Source organism: Anser brachyrhynchus (genome assembly GCF_964034855.1).
Source record: "Anser brachyrhynchus genome assembly, chromosome: 2".
Taxonomy (NCBI): domain Eukaryota; kingdom Metazoa; phylum Chordata; class Aves; order Anseriformes; family Anatidae; genus Anser; species Anser brachyrhynchus.
In genome coordinates, this window is record NC_137695.1 from 21,641,927 (window position 1) to 21,662,388 (window position 20,462).

At 35.9% G+C, this 20,462-nt stretch overlaps 1 protein-coding gene across 15 annotated transcripts in view; it reads right to left on the reverse strand.

Annotated features, from left to right (window-relative positions):
• The window catches only part of CACNB2 (calcium voltage-gated channel auxiliary subunit beta 2), a 243,706-nt gene that overhangs the window by 164,338 nt on the left and 58,906 nt on the right, over window positions 1-20,462 (reverse strand). For 2 of the 15 annotated variants that reach the window (XM_080578269.1, XM_080578274.1), the window contains one exon: window positions 1-20,462. This exon is cut by the window's left edge and continues 47,073 nt beyond it; it is cut by the window's right edge. The exons of 9 other annotated variants lie outside the window; for them this stretch is intronic. The gene's annotated coding sequence lies outside the window, so the exon portion shown is untranslated. 4 more of the 15 variants (XM_080578273.1, XM_080578270.1, XM_080578272.1 and 1 more) reach the window with 4 other exon arrangements.

Genomic DNA, 20,462 nt, shown 5'->3' on the forward strand with positions numbered 1-20,462 from the left:
ATCAATCAATTTATACTGTCCTAAAGCAATTGTATGACTAAGCCTTTCTTTAACTGCTGGGGCCCAAGAACCACATTCTTATATTTATTTACTGGTGCTGGTTTTATGTGGGGCCACACTATTTTGGAATATCTTCAATGTTCCAGGAGAACAGGAAGACTAAAAACATGAGATTAACTCTAGTAGACTATTTTTTTTTCTTCTCTTTTGGGTAATCTTTTACTACATTTAATTCTGATTAGGCAGATAACTAACCAAACTAGTTTATTTTCTGAATCTTTTAAATGGCCTGCAGTGGGCTACTTCTTGTTCAAAAATGCTTTTCTTAGAAATAGTAAAATATCCAGTTTCAGTAAAATCTTGGGCATCAAATTAATTCAATAAAAAACACATGGAAAGTATACTATGTAATACATTTATCTCGCATTCACAACTAGGAAGATACGAGTTGAAAATCCTTCACTATTTCAAAGTCAGATAAAAACAAACATTGAAAGAAGTTGCATATGCAACTAACTGAAAAAAAAAAATCACAAAATATGGGAAAAACGTTAGTAAAGAAAAAGGAATCTATATTAACAAGAACAGTTACTGGTAAAAAAAAAAAAAGGAAATAGAGAAACAATAAATGAAGCAGGATGTTCAAATGAAGCAATGCCTGGTATAGTAGACCAGGTTCTGTGCACAAGCCCATAAACAGAAAGGGTTATAAAATGTGAAGATGGTGAATGTTATTGCTAACAGTCTGGTTATAAACTCCGAAATAGAGTTTACAGAGACCAGGGACAGCATGAAGAATCTGACTGCATTTTGCCAGATGCAGAATAAGTAGGGCAATATTCCCATAAAGATAATCATATTCACTACTCTATAATAGATCAAAGTTTGCAAATACTACCTTCAAATTATTTATTTCCAGAAGCAATGCAAAACCCAAGAGCACTCCTTCTTTTGCATCATGCCTCTAATGCCACAGAGTATGCTCCTAGCCAGGCATGTGCACTTCAACATAGATGCACAGTTGTAAGTGCATGTTGCGGCATTTTCTTCAGCTGTTAAACAGTACTTCAGCCAAGTGAAGCAGCAGTGTGGTTCCATCTAGAGGAAGAGCGTGTAAAAACTACTAATCTCTCATGACTAGTAGGTTTTAAATAAAGAATAGGTACAAACTGTTAATACAGCACGGCTGGGATAAAGAGCCTCATGTCATAGTCCTATGAACAGTTCAAATCAACGCAAATCAAAACTCAGCCCTAATTTCATTTCTTCTTGCCTTCACTAGCAAACATTTAAAAGATTCCACAAAGTAGAAAGTTTCTTTTTCTACTATACATAAAAGTCCAGTGTTAAGTCATTATTTAAACAAAATGTTCTTTCAGCTCTTATGAAGAAGAAAGAACTGATCTCCTTCCAGTCATCTTAATTTGCCTGTTCCAGCCTATGTATGTGCACCCCAACTCTCTGTGTTTCTTCTCTCATTCACTAGACAACAGTTACCTTTTCTTTCTACATCCCTGCTGGAAGGGGATATTTGATCGTATCAGAACCATTTCATGACTTTTGCAGAGAAGTTTCTACTCATAGAAGCCGCCTTGCTGTGTTCAGCACTTTACCAAATCTATTTTAAAATTCAAATCTAAAAATATTATTTATTTATTTATCTCTAATTTCCCTTTAGTAATTTATTCACTTTGCTACTCTGGTTTGATATAAAGATAGCAGGAAAGACATTAAAGATGGCATCTGTCCTCAGAGAAGTCAGGAGACTCAATAGCATTATAAGACAGACAGCTAATTTATCATGATTTCACAGGCTCATAAAATTGTTATGGAATGCCAACTTATCCAAAAAAATGTATTAAAATTGGCAGAAAACTTATGTTTTTCCTCCACAACTGAAATCAGGAAGTAGGGAACAAGAGAATGAGAAAATAGATAAAAGAAAAGACAAAAAAAAAATCATAGCCAATGGAAGCAGGGCAAAAGCAGGAGAGAATAAATAAGTAAAAAGCAATTAATGGCTAAGAAGAAAGGTGAAAAATATTTTTACCAAGTGAGAATAGCAAAACCTACTGTGTAGAGAGTGGGGGAAAAGGCAGAGGGTATAAAGATTGTGAGCTGTAAAGAGGTATTGTGCAGCCAGGAAGGATGAAAAGGGCTTACATCTTACTTGTAACAATCTCTTAAAATACTTGTGTCCATTTTTAATACTCATTTATTCAGGTTTTGTATACAACAGTGTACTTATACACACATACTCGTGTATCAGGATTCTCCTTCCGTCAAAGAATCACAGCTTTATGGAAAGTACGCACCTCAGGCTTCTTTTTACCTGGTTTGTCCCCAGTCCCGGGATGAATCACTGGCAGGTCTGGAGACAGAGGTTACATGTCCTGATTCCCACTTGTTATCTCTAAAACACTAACAGTAGAGCACACAATACTATACTATACTATAAGTGTATGCCTTATAGTTGCAAATTGGCAAATTATTGTCAAGAATGTAACACAGATTGCCAGGAGCAATGCAAACAATGTCACTACTTTTGTATTTCCAAATTAGTGGTGGGTAACAAAATAATGATCCAGTTTAGCAGTAAGTTATAGTATTACTAGTAGAAATATGAATTCATCTTTAACAGACGAGGATAGAGGAACATAAGTAAAGAGGAGTTCTCTGTTTCAGTGTATTTAAAACTATGATATTGCTGCTGACTTGACATTTTAAACATTTTTAATCTATTATTCAAGTACAGTTATATTACATGCAGAATGAAAAGAGAGCAGGCCCTTATTGTCACAATATTTTATCTACCAGCTATATTGTTATATAATTTTACTTCAGAATGCATAATGAGCTATAAATGTTCCATTTAATACTCCTAAAAGTAAGAAGTTTTTCAAAAGAAGCTCCTTTCACTAGTAAATTAAATTCAAAGGTCGTACCTTGGGAATGCAGAAAGAAGAAAGAATTTAAAGAAGGGGGACAGGAAAATGTATTATTTTGTTCAACTCTAAGCTGGAAAAATGGAACAGTCATTTAAATGCAGCCACAGGAGTCAGAAATAAGAAATTATGGCCACCTAATGTATAAAATAGATTAAAAAACAACAACAACAAAAAGCTAATTGAAAAAAATGTGTGAAATTTCACTTGAAAGAACTGGAGCTACAATGAAAACAGTTTAGCTTCAGTAATAATCCACAACATAACTGTAATGGTCTTGCAGACATCTTTATGTTAATGGAGGTGGGGGGGTTGGGGTTCACACTTATGAAGGGCACTTATTTCCATTTAATTTGGGCAGTGCAAAGTTTGTCCTTGTTCTGGCTAGTATACAATGACTGGCACACAGAGTCTTGGTTCACATAATTTTCCCTTCAAATATTTCCATGCCAGTTTACTCTAATTTATTCATTTACTGTTTTCTTCCCATATTACCAAAGTAAAATATTAGAAAAGTAGGCTGCAGAAAAAAAAAAAAAAAAGCAAAAGGACTTCCAATAGGTATTTAAAATGCACACTTTCCCTCAAATCCAGAGATTATAAGTTGCTCCCAGAAAGTTTTATGTCAGTCAGACCCACACAGAACCAAAGACAATCCAATCACATAAAAAAGCTAAAGCTATTTTTGCTAGTCCAGCCAATTCCTTTAAGGTGTAGATATTCCATGGTAATGATAAAAGATGTCACTTCAGTCTCATTATCTACCAGAAAACCACCATTTTTCTGTTCTTCCTTTCCTCCTTCCCAACAGTTTGGTTTTCTTTCTGTAATACACATAGAAAAGAAACATCGAGGAAAATCTTCATAATAATAACTGCCATAGCCTGCAACTTCTGCTTGAGAATAGATGTGGTTTCCACTACAGGAGCAACAGAGAAAAGAGGGATAGATGGAAGGCTAAGGTTGATGGTATGGGAGCACAAAGGGTCACAGGAATAGCCCTGGCAGGTGCAGTCCCACAGTCCCAGGAAGAGAAAATACAAGACTCAGACTAACGTCAACAGAAAATTTTGCAAATGTGAAGCAAGATTTCTGCTTGTCAAAATCACAGAGAGTGTGTGGTGGTGAAAAGGAAAAAAAAAAAAGTAGTTAAATCTGGAAAAAAATGTATATATATATATATATAAATCAGCAGTGAAGAAGAGATATGGAGGCAGTGAACAAAAGGAAGAAGGACAGCATCTGCTATGATAAAGAGTGGTCTGGTGAGAAACATGATTAAGTGATAGATGGATAAGATTACAGTATCAAGAGGAACAGACAAAAAACACTAGTCTAAACCTAACAAAACCAAAAGAGAACATTCCCTCAGGAGGTTTAAGATATCCTCCAGACACAGGCACAAAAAGCCTGCTGTCTGGATCCTGCCTGCTGCTGCAGGCAGAACGCTCTCCAATTATAGTCCCCACCATTAGAAAAGAAGCATCTTAAAACACAACTGTACTAAGCTCCTTAATTACATTAAACTAAAACACACAGTGCAAGCCATATCATAAATTTCACTTCCAATCTTTCAATAAAGTTTATATTGTTTTGGAATGCATTTTTTTAAGGTTGTTTAGTTTTGGTTGGTTGGTTTAATATCAAAATGTAATAGTTCTTTGGAAAGGATTTTACTCATAGTAATGAGTATTTGCCTTCCAGACATCATCTCCATCCTTCATCAAATTAGTTCTATAAAAAAAAAAATCTTTAAAACATTGACTCAAACTTATTCTGAATGGTCCTTTCAGCTAAGCAAAAATCCCATTTGATAATTCTAAAAAAATAAATAAAAATAAATAAAAATCAAAAAGTGAACAAGATGAGTTTTTAAACTACTACTTTTCAAACTACTACTGACTAAGTATTAAATACAACATTGGGAAGTTTAGAAAACTGAGGATTTAAAGCTGTTATTAAAAATACAACTGGAGTCCAGCCTGTGGCTTGTCTATCCAGAATAAAATGTTGGTCATCCCTGGCTACACTCCCCTACTGTTTGTTGTACAGTTCTAAGAGTGGCATCAAATGCCCTCTGAGAACCCAGGCAGTGCAGGTATGCTTTGTAGCATAGTAATGTGCTCTGTGCATTTGGATTTGCCAGTCTTATATGATCCAGTAGGTGACTTCCACCTATGTATTGCATCACTTCCAAGTTCACCATTTTGAAGAGCCTTTCAAGAAAGTATGCAGACCCTTCTCCTATACCTATCAGTGTTTTCACGTGCCAGGGATTTTCACGTGCCAGTTTATACTTAATTATTTCTTTGTTGCCTTATAAGCATTTTTCTTTTCCTTTTGGACAGGTACGTTGCACCACTGCAAATAAGACCACTCTCACAGCAGAAAAAGGAGAGAGTATGTACAGAAAGGCAAAGCAAATTGTTTGACAACTAGTAGATCTGTCCAGAAATGTGCAGGAAACATCTTGGATTCTGCATTTGAACAGCCTTCATGGTGCCTTTCTAGACATACTCAAGGAGAACAGCTGAGTGCTGAAAACAGCTCAGGATTTTTAAGTGACTTCCACCAGATTGCAACTTCTCCTGAAGGCTGGAGCAACAGATGGACAGACTGGACTAAAGTTTGAAAGCTAAAATATACTAGTCAGTCTTTAGGCTTCAGTGCAGTTAGATGCTCAGCAACATGCTGGCAGTGAGAGTTGTGAAAATATTTTTGGGCAACATATAATTAGTACTAATGTTTTAGACTCCACGATCCTGAAGGAGATGAGATTGTCTGCTGGAAAAGTTCCATGCAACTGCTCCTCCATACTACCTAAAATGGATCCCATTTAGATTCATAGAATCATTCAGACAGGAAGAGACCTCTAAGATCATCTAGTCCAACTTTTAACCTAGTACTGAAGTTCACTGCTAAACCATGCTACTTAGTTCCAAATTTACACATTTCTTGGAGACCTCCAAGGCTGGTGACTCAACCACTTCCCTGAGCAGCCCATTCCAAATGCACAACTGCACAACTCTTTCAACTACAGCTGCAAAACTCTTTCAGTAAAGAAATTCCTCCTGGTATCCAACATAAATGTCATTGTCCCACCTCAAAGACATAACTAAAAGAATAATGTTAAAAAGTTATTCAGAATTATCTCCACATTTCACCATGAAAATGTTCAGTATAAGAGTTTTTATTTCTGGAATTGAGTGTTTACACACAGCTATAACATCCACATGATACACCCTGCCTTTAGGAGCTGCAGATTATGCCACAGAGTATTAAATGGAACACAGCTTCCCCCATGCCCTGATTATTGACCCACAATGAGAAATTGTCAGAACAGGAACAGAAAGACTGTAAACATCTGGATGCAGGTTGTACACAGAGCTAAGCTGAAGAAAGAGCCGGGGACACCCCGAGACACCTAAAACTGATTTAATCGTGTTAATGTGTTGTCTGCACATCACTCAACAACACCAAAACATGAACAAAAGTTGAGGATGGATATATTCCACTCAGGCCTTCAATTTTATCTCTGCACACAGGTGCAGGACTAATCTCTTTGTGCATTAGTCTAACATGGAGACCACAGAAAGGAGCCATGTAAGAATACTACCATCTCCTCCTACCATAATGCTGCTCCTCCAAAGAAACAACGTGAAACCACATAACTAATTGCAGTGATCTGTCTATTTCTGACCCAAAAGCCAATCAAAGGGATTGATTATAGCCAAAATCTGCACAACTTTATAGGGTCTGGACCAGCAAGAGCTGGATTAGTCATAAAACAATTGTTAGACTTGATCATACATTTCTGAATGCCTAAAGTACAATATCCTAACCACCCTCTAAAATAAACCAAAATCTTCTAAGCTGGATCATTCACCACTCCAACCATAGCCAACTTAAGAACTGTAAACTAATAACCCAGAATAAAAGTCTGGTGTTTTTCCCCAGTGAGTCAGACGTTAATAAAAAGGGTCATATCTTAGCTCACTTTAATTTCAGTGCTTTCATCCCCAAAGAATCTTACAATATAACCTCAATTAGCCCAATGCCATGGGGACCACCAAAAAATTCAATAATAACGGGTTTGGATAATCAAGGATTCAAAAAACAGAGATAATCTTCATTGTAATTAAGCCATTTGAGAACGCGGTCATCTTTCACGTAAAGACCAAAAAGATCAAGGGCAAACTCTATTTCACTTATCCTAACCAAGACAAAGTATCATTTCTGTATACAGTTAGCAATAAATGGTGCTAAAGATACTCAGAACACCCCCAAGGCCTAGCAGCATATGCACAATAAGTGTTATACAACAAGTATTACAAGTAAGGTAGAAACCTAAGTATTTTATAAGAATCACCAAGCATGTTTCTCCCCATTACCCACAAACATTCAAAAAGTGATGTTTTGAGTTCATGGAGTTTAATGTGCTTAGTCTGAGACAAAACATGAGTAGATGTCATTCTGGTTTACAAATGAGCATTCTGACGCTTTCAGATTGTGAAACACATTTTGCAAACAGGCAAATATTTTATTCTGTCCAGATAATGTTATTCATAATGGTTGGTGCTACTGCTAAATAAAAGTAATAAGCAGAAATGAAAGGATGGGTGATGCATCTCAAGATGTCATTATTTTCACATGGCCCAACCTCCACTGGCATGAGAACTAACAAATAAATGCTTTCAACTTATTCACATTTCAATTTCTGCTTAACAGTGGGACTAGCTATATATCAAATAAATAGCTGTATAACAAACATCCAACTTTTTATTTTATATTGAATTGATTGTTAAAATGAACTACACATTGGATGGTGCATATTACATGTGAAATATTGTGCTGTTTATGTTCTACTCTTGGTCAAAGATCTCATTTTAATCTCCATTCTTCTGCCTGTTTTCTGCAGAACAGTATCAACTGTTGCATCAGGAAGAACAAAATATATCCAAAGTCAAATTAGCCCTGCAAAACTACTATGGCCACATTCACCTTTCCAATTGTTTACATCTCTGAAATATGATCCACAGGAGAGAAGTGTTTCCAGTAATTTTACTCTCCCCATCAATCCCCTATGCAAATCTTGATTTAGATCACACCTATTTATGACCTTGCTTGTTCTGTGGTCATTTTAAACATTTTGTATAAGAGCTTTCTATATCACAGAGAAACACACTGGGTATTTCTCCTGACAACAGAACTATTTCTCCTGATATACTGCTCTTGTGCAACATGCTACAAGCTGCTTGTTGCAAATGCTCAGCAATTTCAATTTGCAGCTTAGCCACATCGTTTGAACCTCCTGTTTCTTATCACATCCATCTGACAACTGAATAGCAGAATAGAAAAGGAATGTTAAAACATAAATGAATTACTTAGGAGATTATCACGTCAGCTGAGTATAGTTCAGACATACTTCAGCTAACAGCCAATCTTTTTCATTACTAATACTTAAGCTTTGGCGCTAGCCTTCCTTGTGGAATTTATTAGAGACAGCCATTTTGCAATACAGAGCAGTCTTATCACACCAGAGTATTGAAATACCCTGTTCTGGAAAGCAAACAAACCATGCAAAGCATCAGGCCGTACCTCTGCCACTGTGCTACTGCTCTTTTTCAAAAGAACTACCTCACAAGAGGATTTTTATGTTACTCATGGTCTTTTGTACATTTTTTTTTTTTTGTGCCAGCCTATCATTCTTTATAACTTACATTGATTTTCAGTTATCATATACGGGTAAACACAGATGACCTATTCTAATGACTCCACTTACACAGGCTATTACAAAGAAAAAATACACAATTAAACAAACAACAAAAAAAGTCAAAGTGTTAATAGACTACAAGTCTGACCCTTCTAGGTTATTTTGAAATAAAATTAATTCTTTGTATGAACAAGTTCTGAAAAAATAGATGACACTCATACCTGTGAAAATAATCCTTGTGTCTCTGTGCTGTAAAAACTTATTTCACAGATGCTTAGTGCACCAATTGGTCACTCAGATATACATTAAAATACCTGACTGAGACATACCACACCATCTAATATATTAGGAGTTGAACATACAGGTTAGCATCATTCTAATACAAATAAAAACTTACATAGGAAACCCGTACTCGCCGTCGGTGCACCAGCCCACAGCACTGCATGAAGAGGACAGCAGGCAACAATCAGTGTATGGTTTCACCAAGCTTCGGTCACTCCTGTCTCCTCTGAGACACTGTCCATCTCTCCTCACTTTTCAGCCCCAGGTGCAAGGAAACAGGTAGAAAAGCAGTCACCCTCCATCTCCCAAGATATCCTTTTAAATTATCTTGAAGACGGATGAAACTTACTTTCTCTGAGTAAATCAAGCTCTTCTTTTTCAGATGATTAAAAAAAAAAAAAAGGAGGCAGAAAAAAACCCCAACAACAAAAGCAGAGGCACGTCTTTATTTCCTCAGCATCCAGTTATTACAAAGCAAATTCCGAGTTCATATACATCTTTTACTACATGTGGCGTAAGGTTTGTATCAACCATTCTGAACTTAGGAAAGACAGAGACGTAACAGGATCTTTATATCTCAGACTACTGCAACACACAGCTTTCCGAAGGTCTCTTGCTGCTGCTGCTGCCGCTGCTGCTGTTGTTATTGCTGCTGCTGCTATTACAGCTTTCTTCCCAATGCACAGACTAGGAAAAGCATCCTTGCTTCAGTGTTACCTCTGTTCTATCTTGGGCACATCTGATTTGTTATTTATCCCTTCCCAACAGCATGAAAAAATGTCGGAGTCTAGACTTTAATTCACTCTGGATTCTCAGGACTACAGAACCACCCTCCAAGTAGTCAGATGCTTTGTCTGGCAATACGTGTTTCACATGAATTGTAGGCAGGACTGCTGAGTGGCCTTACTACCTGACTCACATCAGAGGCACAGGCTCTTCTGCTGATACAAAAAGAACTTGAGAGAAGATCAAAACTCAGAATATACACTTATACACTGTGATTAACAACCCCCCCACCACCTTTTTTTTTACCTAAAACACTAACAGAGATAATTAAATACTTGGATAATTGAGATAATGTTTTTGAAAATATAAAAATCATGAAAAATTATTATCCTTAAAGCAATAAGGGCACACATCTGAAATCAGGTCAGATTCAATTAACCTGTTTATGATTACAGGTCATCATTTAGGCAGGCATCACTCTTCTTCTGGGAGTGACTGAATATTCCAGTACTGAAAAGGCTTAATAGCTATATTATATCTTAAAATTAAATCTTTCAGTACTTTATGGCAGTGGTCTAAGAGTCTCAAACATCTCCAGAACTGTACATCTCCGGTCAGATGAATACATGATTCACTTACTTTTTTTTTTTTTAAACACTGACACAAACTTAACTCTTTCACCACTGACACTTGGCTGGAAAATAGGATACACAATATGCTCAACATAATTAAAAAGGGGACCAGTATATTACTTTTTAAAGGTATATATTTTTCATTTGAATTTCATGACTGAATTTGTTATTAAAATCTACAATGGAAAAATTGCATATAATGTGTGATATTTCTATTCCACTTTTATGTTGGCTGTGTCATGATGCCCAAGGAAAGGGTTAAGCATCTTCAAAAGAGTAAAAGAAAAGAAGGTTGTGCCTCTCAGAGATTAGTTTGGCTCCCCCAGCTTGATAGTGAAGATGCCAAGAATGTTATCTATACGTAGGTAAAATGGTATTAGGAACCTAAGCTAGCTGAACAGTCAGGAGTTTTCTTTCAGCTGAAGATAATGAAGATATGCCCACATGAGAAAGAAGTCCTCTGACTCAATGCTGAAATCAAGTAACTAAAAAAGTTAACTTTTACAAGCCAAAAAAACTGGCCACAACTTGATTTATTCAATTAACACCTGCCAATGTCAAGTACCTTTTTCAAGTACTATGTCCCTCTCTGAATTAAAAATAAATAAATAAATCAGTAAGTGTTAAGTATCTATGCATTTTGGGGGATACAAATGCATATTTAGCATATTTTGGCTCTTTTTTTTTTTTTTTTCCAGACCATCTAACAACCAGCAGCTCCCATGTATACCAGTGGGTTGACTGGCCTCTCTAAGCCCAATGTAATTTTGATGTAAAGCTACAATTGTTAGGGAAGATGTTTGGCTACTAACTCATCTCAGCTGGACATGCAGATGCTCACAGGATCTTAAAAAATGTATAAGCAGACTAATATAATTAAAACCAGGAAATTGTGGATGTAGGGATCTCATCTATACACCCAAACCTAAGCATTCTTTTACATCCTAACAAGCAGTCAGATAGCCAATGAGTTATTTTTAGAAGGATAACAGAAGTTGGTAGTTCACAAAGACACATAAGGAAGTATTCTCGTAACCATTTCACAGTCCAAAAGCCATTTATCAGTCCAACAAACAGTGCAGACTATGCAACTCTTCAGATCAGGACTGCTTAAAGTGATTTTAACAAAGCCATTAGCAATAATATAGCAATGCTGACAAATAGTGGGAAGAAAAAGGCATTTGGAAGTCAAGACATACTGAACATTACCATAAAAAAGAATCACTTGTTCAAAGCAACTAATCTAAAGCTAGAAAGAATACTATAGCAGTTGTATATATACACATAACAATCTGTTCTCTATATTTTATTTATCATTTTCTTCCCTTATGAGAGATCCATACATAAATTAATAACAGTATGAAAACCACAGTTCACTTATATACTATACACTTTATTTTTATTTTTTTAAGTGAAATTTATTTGGAAATTATCAATAATAATACAGGTTTCGCATATTTGTTTCTTGTATTGTTAAGGCAAAGAATATGAAAAAGCAGAAATTATTTTTAGAAGTTTCAATTGCTTCTGAAGCAGATAAATGTATCTATGTTTCTAACTCTTCCTAAAATTCATCATGACTATCTGGAGAATCCAGAAGCATCCCTTAAAAAAGCAGTATCACAACTCTTACTCAAATTACTGTGCATCTATTCTCAGAATAAAATACTACATAATCCAATCATAAAATCTCTACTTTCAACATAAGAAAATCATTTGGTTGCCCCTCTGTCCCCTTCTTCTCCCAAATGATTAGAATACTTTGTCATGGCAATACTTAAGATGATAACCAAAAACATTTTTTTTTTCAACATGAATCTAAGTTGCCTTTTATGGAGGGGTGGGAGAGGGAGGAATATTTGGGGAATAGAAGGAACATAAGCATGTCCAAGTCAAATTTATCTGTAATTGAAACCCAATAAAATTTTATGTTCTGCAAATATGACTTTGTTTACAGTTCCCATAAGACAATGCAGTGAATACAGAAGCATACCATATACATTATCTGTTAAATTTACTTCAACACACACACACACACACACAGGATTTTACTTTCTTCTGCAGCTGATAGTCTTCCCCTTTCTCATTACCACATCTGTAATTTTAAAATAGTGTTTATTGCATGACGTGTTTATTTAATGATGACAAGTCAGGCAGCAATTTTTATCACTTTCCTTCTTATACTTTCTGGGTGAGCTTAGTCCTTAGGCAAACTGCAACAATCTAATCTTATGATTCTTGGCAAGTCTGCAACCAAAATAATAATAATAATAATAATAATCTTAACTTCTTAACTTTGTCTAAAAAACAAAAACAAAACACACGCACAAAAAAAAAAAAATAATACTTCGACACTACCTTAACTTGAAGATGTAAGAAGACATCTAATCCCAGAATAACTAAAACTTGGGAAACACCACTAAAAGACAAAATACTACCAAGCTAGTGAAAGATATTTTTTTCCATTCTCTAACATTGAAAATGATAGCTCTATGAACAAATCAAACCTTCTAATTTTGGATTTCTTGTGATATGTGTTTTTAAATGAACTTTTAGTTAGCTATTATCATTAAGACAATACAAATGTTAATATTCTCAGTGAATAATTTTGGCTTTACACGGAGGTCAAAGAGATGGCACCTCCAAAAAAGGAGGTTAACAGATAATAAAAAAAATATTCAAAAGGCTGGTACAGACATTTGGGGAGCAGGAAGAAACAGTAACACAATGATGTTAAATATAACAACTTGTACATTAAAAAGAAGGAAATTTAGAACTGTTTTAAACTAATCCATGAGGCTGATTTTTAAATATCTAGAGAAGGCTTCTCCAACATATTGAAGCAGCACGAAGGAAAGGACAAATGTTTTTAACCGAAATTAAATGAACATGCTGGCATGAAAGGTTGAGTAGGAATGAACCCTTAGAGGGTAAATGAGTGATACAGCTATTTGCATTCTCCTCAAGTGCTAAATTTTGCATATTATATAAACTGAAAGGTGGGAAAAGAAAAAGAGACTGTCAGAAAATTGTTATCATTTACTTTGATTGGCTTCCTCAGCTAACCAGCACTATCTGGATAAGGCCTCTGCCAGCTTGTGGTCACTCAGAGCTCCTGCCAGACTTTCCATAATCTGATCAAGTGACTGCCTAGAGCTAATGAGATGGATCTGAAGTGTTCAATGCCAGCAAGTGCAAGCTGCCCCAACTACCTCAAATAGCATCACATCAATTCCAATGAGAGCAGTGACAGAATACTTTTTCTGAGTTAAAAAAAAAAAAAAGTTGACAAGTCACAGAAAAATGACTGTCTGTCCTCCTGCTACCTTTAGGATCCTTTATTCAAAAGTTTCATTAGATTATTATTTCGATTTATCCATAGCATCACAGAATGGTGGAGGTGGGAAGGCACTGTTGGAAATCATCAAGTCCAACGCACTGGTCAGAGCAGGCTCAGCTACAGCAGGTAGCTAGTGGCCATGTCCAGTTGGGTTTTGAGTATATCCAAGGACAGAAATTTGCACACCTTCTTCTCAGAAACCTGTTGCAGTGCTTGCCCACCGTCACAATAAAAATATTTTTCTTGCATTTAATTGGGATTGTCTGTATTTCAATTTATGCCTGTTGCCTCTTGTCCTGTCCCTGGACACCACTGAGAGGAGTCTTGTTCCATCTTGTTTACTTCTCTATTTCTTTCCTTCAGGTATTCATACACCTGGATGAGATCCACGTGAGCCTTCTCTTTCTCAAGTCTGAACAGTCCTAGCTCTCAGCCTGTCCTCATATGACACATGCTTCAAGCTCTTAATCAAATCTGTGGTCCTTGGCTATACTTGCTGCAGTAGGTCCATCTCTCTCTTATCCTGGGGAGCCCAGCACTGGACCAAGCACTAAAGATGTGTCTCGCCCTGCACCAACTAGAATGGAGGTAATCACCCCCCTTGACCTGCTGGAACTGCTCATCCTAACACAGTCCAGGTGACTGTTGGCATTCGCTGCAAGGACATACTGCTGCCTCATGTTCACTTAGAGTCCACCAGCACCCCCAGTACCTTTTCTGCAAAGCTGCTTGCCATCTGGTCAGCCCAGACCGCACTGGTGCATGGGGCTATTGTTTTCCAGATGCAGGATTTTTTTGAACTTCATGAGGTTCCTGTGAGGTTCTCCAGGTTGTCAAGGTTCCTCTGGATGGCAGCACCACCCTCTGGTGTTATCAGCCACTCCTCCCAAATTTGTAGTATCTGTAAAATTGCAGAGGGTACACTCTGCCCCATCATCCATACCACCGATGAAAAGATTAAACTGTACTAGCCCCAAGATCAACTCCTAGGGCACAGCACCGCCCTCCCAGCTGGGCTGGACTTCCTGATGCTAATCACAACCCTCTGAGGCTAACAGTTCACCATGCCCTTATTTAGTCCATCATTTTGTCTCTGAGGATGACCTGGAAACAGTCTTGAAAACTTTGCCAACAACGAGATAAACAACATCCACTGTGTGTCCTTGTCCTTGACAAGGACATCCCTTGTCCTCTGAGCCAATCATCTCCTTTTAAAAGCTGTAAAGTTGGTCCAGCCTCATATGCCCTTCATAAATCTATGCTGACTACTCCCAGTCACCTACTTGTCCTTCACATGCTTGGTAATGGTTACCAAAAGGATTTGCTCCATCATCTTCACAGGCATGGAAGTGAGGCTAGACAGCCTGTAGCTCCCCAGATCCTACTTTTTGTCCCTCCTGGACACTGTGGTTAAATTTGCTTTCCCCCAGTCTTCACATACCTTGCTCAATCCCCATGACACTCCAGAGACTGTGAGCTGTTTTTCTAGGACCTCAGCTTAGTGGTACAGATACTCAGAAAGGCTTCTCTCCCTAGAATTTATACACACAAATATTTAGGTCTGATTTTCTCAGTTGCACCATAACAACTTCAAGTACTTGAAAGCATTCTTAAATGCACATCAAAATGTTTAATTTGCTTCTAACTGTAATCATTCGTATAAATCTTTTCAGATCCATTAGATAGTTCATCAGAGTCAGCATTTATGAAATAATATATTATTTTTAGCTAAAGATTTTTGGCTTATTTGCCAGTTGTTAAATGGATGAATTTACTCAGTACCATTTAACATTCTTTCCATGTAGCACTTCAGAGAAACTCATTTGGAGATATTTTAAGTCAGTCAGCTATACATAAATAAAGCATTTTAAGCATCCACGCAAAACTGTATGATGGGTCTACGGTGACAGAGAAATTGTGACAAAAACATCTAACATTTTGGCAGAATAAGATGTTTCTGAAACCCTTGATTTTGTCTATGTTTTATGAGTTGTAGAGAAAGACATGCAGGCCCTCCCCTTCAAAAATCAAAAAAAGACAAAACAAAACCTTTTGCCTACAAAATTGGAGCTATAAACCTTGTATGAGATTCTCAAAAATAGGCCGAGTCATATTTTTACAAAGTGTTTGATACAAATTATGCAATATATTGCACACAAAAAAAGATTAGTATGAAAAATAGGGTTCTTGGAAACTGCTGAAAATAACCTTAATAACATGGCATCTCTCCAGTGGTGTCATCTTTCTCTATGGGATGTATTATTGATCACGTACTGGACTGTCTCAAGGCTTTCCGAGAATCTACTTTTGTTGATGTTCAGAAACTCTCCCACCACTTGGAAAAGCACAATGCCATTCTCTCAACTATTTATTTAATGGTATTCCAAATGGATAACCTCTACTGCATCATACATATATGATCTGTATCATCCAGGAAAAATCTAAGCAACTAAATTTTATTAAAAAAATATATATACAATACTAGTTAGAGGCTTCTGTATTCAGTTAACATTCTTAAATAACAGTTTACTGATTTAATCATTGACAATGAGCTTTTGCCAGCTATGGCTCCCACCTTCCTGTCTTCCACCAGAAATGAATGTTGTTGACTTTCTATTAATGTTATAAACGTCCTCTTCTCTGCCAGCCCTTCTCTGGAAAAGAATATTAGCACTAAGGAGTCTTCATTTTCATTAAAAGGGTTTCATGTTGTCTGGCTTTACTTCAGAGCTTTACTGCTCTTTTCTTTTTTTATTTTTTATATAGCTGCTGAAGCTGCAGACAACTATTTCTCAATATACACTGAGCGTACTAAACGTACAAAGCACATTTAGATTGAAATCTTTTAATTTAGTGATCACTATGCTATTTTTGGTAGTTAGCATGTATTAATTAGCAATATTTAAAACCTTCGTGCTTATATCTTGTATTCATACATCATTGCTGAAAAACAATTTTCAAATTATCTTTTAATAAGGCAATCAAATTATCTTTTAATAATGTAGTCCTTCATTGTTATCATATTTGATTCTGAAAGAAGCAATACATAAAATTCTTATTGTGCCTGTTAATCTAGAGAGTTAACACAAACTGAAATTTTTGCAAAAGAAATTTTTGCAAGATCATTTTGCAACATGTTAAAAGGTCTCCAAGATAGTGTGGTAGCTTGACAGCTTCATACAGACCAGGATAGTGTTCATTTTAGACAAATTCCTCATGATCTATCTATAGGTGCAGTTGTCCTCATATAGATCTGTCAGCAAATTGTAATCAGCATGTCATAGTTTTAATTTTCTAGATCAGTAACAAAGTAAACAAAGTTAAACAAAATACTTTTATGACAGCAAGCATAAACTTCTGGATTTTGCTACCACTGGCAGTACTAAGAACACTACCAAGGGAACAGGAGACTAGACAAATTCAAGAACAGATCCATAAACTGATACAAATGCAAATAGCTAGGGATCTACCATCTAACAAAACACAACAGTTGTGAATGTAGTCATAGGACAGGCTGTTGGCTTTATGAAGTTCCTTTTCTCATATCCTAACCAGTGCCCTCACATGCTAAATCTCTTCATTACCCCAGTTCTCACCAGATTGCTTTCTCTTGTGATCCTCTACCTGTATTCATCGTCTTCTGTATTGTCAGCCTGCTTTTCAGATTTTCCTGTCTGACAGATATTTGAACACACCACATTTCTATGCGGTATCCTCTCTTCTTTCCTTCAATTTGTGTACAATCCCACTGTTTCCACTGAGAACTCTAATTCTCAGGCATGTTCTGCCAGGAGTTCAGATCATACCATGCAGATACAGATGTTATCAGGAATCTCATTAACAACACACATTTGGCAGCTTCTACATGTAGTCATCTTTGTTTTCTCCTTCATTGTTAAGGTCATCTTGAATGGCACCTCAGAGACTAACAATTTCTCTCCTTAATCTTTAACTCAGAAATCAAGGACTCGCTTCTTTCTCATTAAAAACAAATTCTGTATGACCTCCCCCCTTTTTTTCTGTTGCTATGTTTACTCATTCCTCTAGTTTAGGGATTTATTGAACGTTTCCCAGCAGTTACATAATTTAATAAATTGACCTTGATAATTTGAGTATTATTATGACAACATTAGCAAGATGACTATGCTATTTTAGTTTCTTTTTATGTGGAGAATGCTCTCTAGGCCATATTTTGATCAAGATGTGTGATGGCCTTTTCCGTAAATTTTTATCTCACATTTCTTAGTGAACAAAGCTTTATGTGATTGCTTGATCTTTCTTTTCACCTAGCAGATCCTCCTCCCTTTCACTATCTCATCAGTTTCTGCACACCATTCAATTTCAAATTGGTTTCAAAAGTGGAAGTTTCAAGATGGATAAAATAAGAAACACTCAAAACCCTGTTAATTACCAAATTATTGAGAAAAAGCTTAAATTATAAACAAACATCACACGCTGTGCCAAGGCAATTAAACTGTGTCATGCCTATATGTTTGGCCAATCATCATGCATATAAATTTGATCAGTAACAGAGCTTACTGTCCCTTGCCTAGAAAGGATTATTGTTATAAGGATAAATAAAAGAAAAAAAAGTACTTATATCAAAAGGAAATCAAGCTTCTGTAGCTCTTCTGCTAAGAGAACAAGAACTTTTTTTTTTTTTTTTTTTTTTTGCCTTGGAACCTCAAAGAGATTGAAACCCATATATAAAAAACAGCTTCCTGCAACCATGGTCATAACATTTTCCAATATTAAATATCTCTGTTAATTTAAAATGCCCATATTATGGAATAAAGATGCTTTTTTCTTGTTGAAAGAATCGTTTTCCCCTCAACGGTTCATTTATAATTTAGAGAAAATGTATTAAACAAAGCCAACTGCAAACATTTGATGAAGATAAAAAAGGATTATGCTTATATATATATACACGTATATATATATAGAAAGAAAGAAAATAAAAATATTATATTAAATTTACAAATTGGATAGCTGCCTTGACCGTATCTTGGTGTGGCCCAGAGATGAGATGGCAGCTGGACAAGTGCCCAAAGGTTTTAGGGTTCATCAGTGCCCCACCACTTCTTGTCTACTGCAGTTGCTCACAGCATGTACGCCACCACAGGATACTAGGATGCTGAGAAGACAGCTGTTGCAGAGTTTCTATCTTAATTGTAATTTCTATCTTAATAGAAATAAGGGTACAACAACACACAAAAGTGCAATTTAGGGCTCTAGTAATTTATTGTTCTTTGATCTGGTTCTACATCAGAACTAGGAGCACATTGAAGGGGAGAAAAAAATACAATATTTATAGTCTTTATTCCTCCATTCATGGATGTACCAGCCTGCAAGGGTATCTTTAAAGCATACTGAAGCAAAAGCTTTACTGACACAGGTTTTTCCTTTCTCCACTTTTTAGGGGCTGTCTCTGAAAAAGGATGATTTATATTACATATCCTTCAAGGGTATTAGAGGAAAAACATTCTGTAGTAGATATAAAAGTAGACCTAAAATTGTCTTTTTCATGTGGGGTTTTAACAGGGCTAAGAATTTTTATTTTGATACTATTATGAGAAGTCTCCTTCCTAAAAAAAAAAAAAAAAAAAACCACCCACATAAGTTGTATAGTATTAAACTTCTCTATACTCGCAGTCATTCATTTACTAAGCTTTTAAAAATATTAGAAAATAAAGTGTTGATTTTCATATAAATATTTTGAGCTGTTTCAGATGCATCAGAAAGTTATGCAAACACACAAGTGACAGAAAATTCAATGCAAAGGGAAAAATATAGCAGTACCGTGCTATATTACTTTTTTTTTTTTAATTGAAGAAATCGAAGTAATGTTCTGTTTAATTACAGCCACTAGGTGGCAAAGTTGGCCAAAGAACAATTACCAGCAACTATGCAACTTGAGAAACTAGACTTTGCATCTTTATAGTTGAATACAGAGTGAATCAAAAAAAATGCCCCAGAAAGTAAAACCTGTGTGAAATAATAAAAAGTCAATAATCATAAACTTATTTTTATGAGATTATCTGTAAATATTATTTAACTACTTCATTTATCTCCAAAAAAGTCTCAAAATACTGAAAGCAAAATGTTTTTAGCTAATGTTTTTGAAACACACGGAGAAATTACTGCACTAGGAAACAATGAAAATATTGAATAAAAAATTTATGTTTAGAAAAGAATACCTATGAACATATATGCTATCTTGTGTCTTGACATCAGGCATGACAATTCTCTTTTAATGCTATCTTTTGATGGTAGAGGACATAGCATCCCTTATGTTTCTCAAGGAGAAACATAAGCATGCTTTTCTTCCTTTCAAATCAGCACAATCAAACACTCCATATGATTAAATTCTAGCAAATATTTTAGAAAGACAGACACTTTCTTAACCTTTTCTTGCAGTTCTTCATTTTCTTTAAACTTTTCTTGATAGTTCTTATGTTTTCTCCTTTATTTCTGCACATCTGTTTGTTGACTCATGCTTCAACTTAAATTCCAAAAATACAGGCAATAGCGACATGAAATATACTGATGATAAGCTCACTGTTTCATAAACTCACTGCAAATATACTGTAGAGCAAACCCCATCTGAATCGCAAGAACATGTGAAAGAAAAGTTTTCTAGTCCCTCAGTCGCCGTAGAACTACTAAGCAATCACTTTCCAAATACCTACTCTCAATATTATAACATATACTCTCACTTCCAAGAAATTCATGGGCCAGGAGCAAGAAGTGCCCAAGCAGTATTCCGAGGATCCAGAGGATCCTGACTTTTTTTTTTTTTTTTGACAAATTTGGCTAGCTCCAAG